Source organism: Notolepis coatsorum, assembly GCF_963971535.1.
Source record: "Notolepis coatsorum genome assembly, chromosome: 1".
NCBI classification, from domain to species: domain Eukaryota; kingdom Metazoa; phylum Chordata; class Actinopteri; order Aulopiformes; family Paralepididae; genus Notolepis; species Notolepis coatsorum.
The window spans coordinates 79,687,238-79,695,655 of NC_140165.1; positions in this window are offsets into that span (position 1 = coordinate 79,687,238).

Consider the following 8,418-nt stretch of genomic DNA (forward strand, 5'->3'; position numbering starts at 1 on the left):
ACACACACACACACATACACACACACACACACATACACACACACGCACGCACACACACACAGCATGGTGTTATTCACTGTCAAAGGTGCATGAATGCATTCACTATGAATACATTCACTGAGGTCCAGAGATGTCCCTAGATACCAAGAACATGCAAATGGCCTTGTAGAAGTGGAGCAATCTTCCATTTACTTAGGTATGTATTTTAGGCAGATTTTCAGAAAATAGGGCTCCGGGCTTAACTCATTGGACGCCAGAGGTCGCTGTGTACCGTGTGGTAAGAAGGCCACCGCTTTAAAGTATACGAATACATGGCGGTGTTTGCAGGGCTCAAACTATATTAAATATCATAGCTATGGATATAATACTATTGCCCATTTGACATTGAGTATCTATCGTTTAATTTGTGAAAAAGAAATAATTTTTTCATCAATACATTCCCGTTTTACACCGTGGTGAATATGAGTATAGTTTTTGAGTAATCCTGTCTAATCCCAGAAAACGTTGCTATGCAGCGTTTAGTGCATTTCATGTTCGTTGTTTTTCCATGCTTTGATCGCCACCAACGGAATACATTACACACACACATGACACACATACGTTCGGATCGCAGTGGATCCCACTCAGGGCTTTATGGGGTAGAACACATAGTAGCTTACTACAAAAACCTAGGGGTCCGCAAGGACGACTTCAAGCTGGAAATGGTAACAACAGATGAGGTACTCAATAAACTGAGCGCCCTCCAACCTAACAAGGCCACTGGCCATGACAACATCCCCTCCAAATTCCTCAGAGACTCAGCAGCCGCCATCACCCCAATCATCACACACATAATAAACCTCTCCATAAAACAGGGACACGTCCCCAAGGACTTCAAAATTGCGAGGGTGACCCCTCTGCACAAAAAGGGCAGCAAATTAGACCCAGGCAACTACCGCCCTGTTTCTATTCTCACCTCCATCTCGAAAGTCATGGAAAAAATAGTCTACGAACAGGTCGAAAAGTACCTAGCGGAAAAAAATCTAATCTACGAATTCCAATCTGGCTTCAGAACATCCCACTCCACTGACACATGCCTTCTCTATTTGAATGACCACATCAAACAAGAGGTGGACGCAGGCAAATACTGCGGCATGGTCATGCTGGACCTACAAAAGGCCTTTGACACGGTCAATCACTCCATTCTGATTGACAAGCTAAAAGCAATTGGTTTTGATAGTCTATCAGTGAGCTGGATGCAATCCTACCTTGAGGGGAGGGAACAGATGGTGGAGGTAAACGGTACCCTATCCCCCCCTCTCACAGTGAGCTGTGGTGTTCCACAAGGAAGCATACTAGGACCGCTACTGTTCCTAATTTATGCAAATGACATGTCGTCAGCTTGTGACTGCAACTTGTTCCTGTTTGCGGACGACTCAGCCCTGCTGGTCTCTGACAAGAACAAGTTACAGGTTGAAAAAACCCTCAGCTCGGAACTAGGCAGAATCTGCATATGGCTCGCTGATAACAAACTATCATTACACATGGGCAAAACAGAGTCCATTCTCTTCGGTTCAAATAACAAACTCAGCAAGACCGACGGCTTCTCAGTTACAGTGGGTGACAATATTGTCACAAGGAAAGATGAAATTACCTACCTGGGTTCCATCCTAGAGGCTAATCTCTCCTGTGACAAAATGGCATCCAATGTAATAAAAAAAGTCAACCAACGAACTCGATTCTTGTACCGGATCTCCTCTCTGGTAAACAAGAATACCCTGAAGACTCTGGCAGGAGCACTCATTCAGGGGTACTACGACTATGCTTGCACCTCATGGTACCAAAGCACCTCAAAGGCGCTAAAAACAAAATTACAAACATCTCAAAACAAACTGGTCAGACTACTGCTTGACCTTACTCCTAGAACCCACCTCACCCCTGCCCACTTTGACAACCTAGGATGGCTTAGAGTAGATGACAGAGTACAGCAACTTGCAATGGGCCTGGTCTACAAGATACACTACACGACCAAGGTACCCATGTACATGGCAAAATACTTCCCAAAGGTCAGTGAATACCACGATCACAACACCAGAGGGAGCTCCACAAATCATGTTAAACCCAGATTCGGCTCAAATAAGGGACTAAACACGTTTCGCAATTATGCCACATCAATGTGGAACGCCCTACCCAAAGCTGTAAAGGAATGTGGATCACTACCCACTTTCAAAACCTCTCTCAAGAGACACCTACGGGAGACTGCAATTCAACACTGGCCCCTGTAAATATCCTAACCCAACCCCCTCCAATGTACAGTCATTTACCTAGTATGGTTTTGTCAATAGTCCAATGTACAATTTTGTTTGTTTGTACAGAGTCTCCCCCCCCTCAATGTACAGTTTTGCTTGTTTATACAGTGTGCCCCCCCCCCCCCCCCCCAACCACCTCCAATGTAAATTACCCAGTATGGTTGTCAATATCCCAGTGTACCCAACCCCCCCCACCCAACCTCCTCCAATGTACAGTTTCTACGTCAAATGTATATACTCCCTTTTCTTGACTCCTTCTGTATCACAAACAGTACTGTATTTGCAAATCTGGTATGTCATAAATGTATAGATGTAGCAGTACTGACTATCTGTATGTCATGTATGTCATATATGTCCTGATGAATTGAAAATGGGGGACCCTGGTGTAAACAAGACGAAAGTCTTTCTCTGGTCTGCATCCCCTTAACAATTGTGTGTATTGAGCTGTACTGTATTGTACCCATTCTGCAATCTGTTAATAAAGTTTTCAATCAATCAATCAATCAATCAATCACACACACTGTGACACACACACACACACACACGCACACACACACACACTCCTGTCTGCAACAGCGGGGGAGTCAGACTGAGAGAGAAGCAGCGCTGTTTTAAGTGAGCATGGTCTATTGAATTGATTGATTGGTTGATTGCTAATTTTATTACTGTACCCCTGGTTTCCAACTGGTTAAGTTTAGGCTAAAAGAAATAAATAAAAAAATAGGGCGAAGAAAATGTTTTTTTCCTATAGGGCAAAGAAAACGCTTTAATTTGTTTTACCTACTTTATATAGAAGCATCTAAGAATGAAGTTCTATGGAAAGTAGGTCTGCATTCCCTTAACAATTGTGTGTATTGAGCCGTACTGTATTGTACCCATTCTGCATCTGGTAATAAAATTTTCAATCAATCATTCCAATAATACACAGTTGGATGTGTTAGTTGGTTGGATGCACTTCAAGCTGCTTCCACATGAGGCAACTTCTCTCAATCATTCCAATAATACACAGTTGGATGTGTTAGTTTGGTTGGATGCACTTCAAGCTGCTTCCACATGGAGGCAACTTGTCTTTTTTGTAGTTGTGGGAACTACTTTTTCTGGCGGATGGTTTTTTCAATAAATCTTCGATTAATGTGTGTTTATTGTATAGAAATAAGGTTGGATGAATCTGGCAGTTGTATAAAAGCTTTACACCACTTGTAGTCGTGATTTGTGACCAATAAACCATGCCTAGGGGGGTCTAACGACCCTCGGCTGCGCCTCGGGCCTAACGACCACCCCTAGGCATGGTTTATTGGTCACAAACCACTCCTGCGCGTGATGTAATGCTTAATCACATGTCCTCACAACACATTAGTGAGGTACATTATCTATTGTCACATATCCTCACAACAGGTTGGTGAGGTACATTATTGTCACATATCCTCACAACAGGTTGGTGAGGTACATTATCTATTGTCACATCTACTTGACCTTACCCCTAGAACCCACCTCACCCCTGCCCACTTTGACAACCTAGGATGGCTTAGAGTAGACGACAGAGTACAGCAACTTGCAATGGGCCTGGTCTACAGGATACACTATACGACTAAGGTACCCATGTACATGTCAAAATACTTCCCAAAGGTCAGTGAATACCACGACCACAACACCAGAGGAAGCTCAACAAATCATGTTAAACCCAGATTCGGCTCAAACAAGGGACTAAACACGTTTTGCAATTATGCCACATCAATGTGGAACGCCCTACCCAAAGCTGTAAAGGAATGAATCCCTACCCACATTCAAAACCGCTCTTAAAGAGCACCTACGGGAGGCTGCAATTTGAAACTGGCCACCGTAAATGTCCAAACCCACCACCCCCTCCTAATAGACAGTCTCCTTCCCACCGCATGTATATATTCTCTCCCCGCCGTATGTATATTTCTCTCCCACCCCCTCCAAATGTACAGTCTCCTCCCCACCGTATGTATATACTCTGTCAGGATCTATGGGTAACAGTACTGTATATTTGAATATCATATATGTCACAAATGTATCAGTACTAAATACCTGTATGTCCCTATGCCATAAATGTCATGTATGTTGAGTATGTCATAAATGTCAATATGAATTGAAAATGGGGGACCCTGATGTAAACAAGACAAACGTCTTTCTCTGGTCTGCATCCCCTTAACAATTGTGTGTATTGAGCCGTACTGTATTGTACCCATTCTGCAATCTGTTAAATAAAGTTTTCATTCATTCATCCTCACAACACGTTGATGAGGTACATTATCTATTGTCACATATCCTCACAACAGGTTGGTGAGGTACATTATCTATTGTCACATATCCTCACAACACGTTCAAGTCAAGAGTTTTATTTGTCACGGCATACAAGTATACAATGAAATGCGGGGGGTCTTGCCCGCAACGATTGTGCATAATACAATAGTAATATATAATAAATCCAGTAGAACGACATTGTGCAAAAAACAAGTAACAAAGTAGGGCATATCGGTATATGTACATGAGTTATTTACAGAGCATGGTAGGACATGCTAGGTCCTGTGGTAGTGCAATACACTGTTAGCTACGGATGAGGCACTGGGTCTTTATATACAATGCTATATTATACAATCTCAAGTTATACTATACTATTCTTAAAGTGACCTTTCCTTTTGTAAAGTGACCATAAGTGTGAGCGTGTGCAGCATGAGTGTGTGCTTGCTCATGTTAAAGTGGCTGCTAGTGTATGAGCGTGTACAGTGTGTGTGTGCTTGTGCGTGGAGAGTTCAGTGTTCAAGGCTCTGATGGCCTGGGGGAAGAAGCTGAGCCGAAGTCTCTCTGTCCTAGTTGCTGGTGTTCGCAGGCGTTTGCCTGACCGCAGCAGCTTGAACAGGCTGTTATTGGGGTGGTGAGGGTCTTTCATTATTCTGCAGGCTCTGGATTTGCACCTCTTGTTGTATAGGACCTGCAGGGGTGGTAGTGCAATACCCGTGGTACGCTCGGCTGAGCGCACCACTCTCTGTAGGGCCTTCTTGTCCTGTGCCGTGCTGTTTCCATACCAGGCAGTGATGTTTCCAGTCAAGATGCTCTCTACAGCTCCGGAGTAGAAGGACTGGAGTATCTTCCCAGATACTCTGAACTTCCTTAACTGTTTCAGGTGGTAGAGGTACATTATCTATTGTCACATATCCTCACAACAGAACACGATGGTGAGGTACATTATCTATTGTCACATATCCTCACAACACGTTGATGAGGTACGTTATCTATTGTCACATATCCTCACAACACGTTGATGAGGTACATTATCTATTGTCACATATCCTCACAACAGAACAATAGGATTAAAGTTGGAAGTCGGCTAAATTCCCCTTTAATCTCACACTGGGCTCATTAACCCTTTCACTACCAAATGGTTAACCCTTTCACTGTGACAATACAGAAGGTTAACCCTTTCACTGCCACATAACAAAGGGTTAACCCTTTCACTACAGACGGTAGTGAAAGGTTAACCTTCTGTAGTGTGGTAGTGAAAGGGTTAAAAACATTCTAGTACTCTTGTCACGTGGGGGAACTATAGCAACAGTGTACAAATACAAACACTTAGTGAATATCTGTTCTACAGAATGTACAGCAACTATCTTTCTGTATAGTGATTTATCTGTGTAAGAAAACATTCTGACCACTAAGTGGCAGGCTTTTGTAGCCTATTAGCTATTCAAAGATGTATACAATCTTACAAGATTTACCAAGAATAAAAATGTGTATGTCAAACAAACGGCAGTGAATCTACAAATTCAGAAAACGGTAATCTGATATAGAATAGTAGAAAAACAAAGACCAAATGATCCATAGGGAAAATAATAACTATTTGTATGGCACCTTTCATGCAGGGGATTGCAGTTCAAAGTGCTTTACATAGTCAAGTCAAGTCAAGTCAAGAGTTTTATTTGTCACGGCATACGAGTATACAATGAAATGCGGGTGGTCTTGCCCGCAACATATAATAGAATATATAATAGAATATAACATATAATAGAATCCAATACGATTTTTTTTTTGCAATAACAGGTAACATGGTGTGACATCAAAAACGGTATCTGTACATAGTTATTTACAGAGCATATAGGACATGCTAGGTAGCTTTGGTAGTGCAATACACTGTTACTGTTGCTAATACTGATTTAAAGTGGCTTTTCCTTTTGGCAATAAGTGTGAGTGTGTGCGCATGAGTGTGTGCCCGCTCATGTTGAAGTGTTAAAGTGGCTGCTAGTGTGTGAGCGTGCACAGCGTGCGTGTCGTGTGTGTGCTCATGTGTGCTTATGTGTAGATAGTTCAGTGTTCTGTGGTACTCAATGTTCATTGTTCAGGACTCTGATGGCCTGGGGGAAGAAGCTAAGCCTAAGCCTCTCTGTCCTAGTAGCTGGGGTTCGCAGGCGTCTGCCTGACCTCAGCAGCTGAAACAGGCTGTTATTGGGGTGGTGAGGGTCTTTCATTATTCTGCAGGCTCTGGATTTGCACCTCTTGTTGTATAGAACCTGCAGGGGAGGTAGTGCAATACCCGTGGTACGCTCGGCTGAGCGCACCACTCTCTGTAGGGCCTTCTTGTCCTGTGCCGTGCTGTTTCCATACCAGGCAGTGATGTTTCCGGTCAGGATGCTCTCTACCGCTCCTGAGTAGAAGGACTGGAGTATCTTCCCCGATACTCTGAACTTCCTTAACTGTCTCAGGTGGTAGAGGCGCTGTTTCGCCTTCTTTACTACTGTGTCTATGTGTGTTGACCATGTCAGGTCCTCTGAGATGTGGATTCCCAGGTACTTAAAGCTGCTCACCCTGTCCACGGTAGCCCCGTTAATCATCAGTGGTGTGTGCGTCTCCTGCTGTCCTCTCCTATAATCCACGATCAGCTCCTTGGTTTTACCAATGTTCAGGAGCAGGCTGTTGTCCTGGCACCAGCGTTCCAGTACCTCAACCTCCTCCCGGTAGGCCTTCTCGTCGTTGTCCGAGATCAGCCCCACCACCACCGTGTCGTCTGCGAACTTCACTATGGAGTTGGAGCTGAACTGGGCCACACAATCGTGTGTGTAGAGTGAGTACAGTAGGGGGCTCAGAACACAGCCCTGGGGGGACCCGATGCTCAGGGTGATGGTGTTGGAGGTCTGACCCCCCACCCTGACCGCCTGGGGTCTTTCGCTCAGAAAGTCCAGTACCCAGGCGCTCAGGGCGGAGCTCAGACCTAGCTCGATCAGCTTGTCCACCAGTCTGGTGGGGACTATGGTGTTGAACGCTGAGCTGTAGTCAATGAACAACAGTCTCACATAGCCCCCCTTCTGACGGTCGAGGTGCGAGAGGGTGCTGTGCAGTACCTGGGAGACCGCGTCGTCGGTGGACCTGTTTGTCCTGTATGCAAATTGCATAGGGTCCATATCACTGGGGAGGGAGGCACAAATGTGGTCCTTGACCAGCCTCTCAAAACATTTCATGACCACAGAGGTGAGTGCCACCGGTCTGTAGTCATTTGGACATGTTGGGGAGGGTTTCTTCGGTACAGGGATGATGGTAGACATCTTGAAGCAGGCAGGGACCACTGACTCCGCCAGGGATTGATTAAATATGGCGGTGAACACTGGGGCCAGCTGGTTGGCACAGGACTTGAGTATGCGTCCTGTTATGCCATCTGGGCCAGCAGCCTTCCTGGTGTTCACCTGCATAAATGCTCTTCTCACACTGTGTTCCGACAACGAGAGAGCGTCCCCGCCCCCCCACGGTTGCCCCCCCCCCCCCTCCACAACAGCCGACGCGCCAGTGACGTCACTAGCCGGAGAGCCAGCAGCGCCACTGTCTACACCAAACCGAGCGTAGAAGGTGTTGAGCTTGTCCGCGAGGGAGGCGTCGTCGCTCCCCATTGAGGGGGCGCTGACTTTATAGTCAGTTATTGTCTTCAGTCCCTGCCATAATCCTCTTGTGTCGTTTTGTGCCATTTGTGTCTCCAGTTTGTCAGCATATGTCCTCTTAGCAAGTTTAACAGCCTTGCGTAGAGTATAGACTGAAGCCTTATACTCCTCCATGTTTCCTGACTCTCTACCCAGGTTGTAGGCGGTGGTGCGAGAGTTCAGAGCTGCTCTAATAATACATAAGT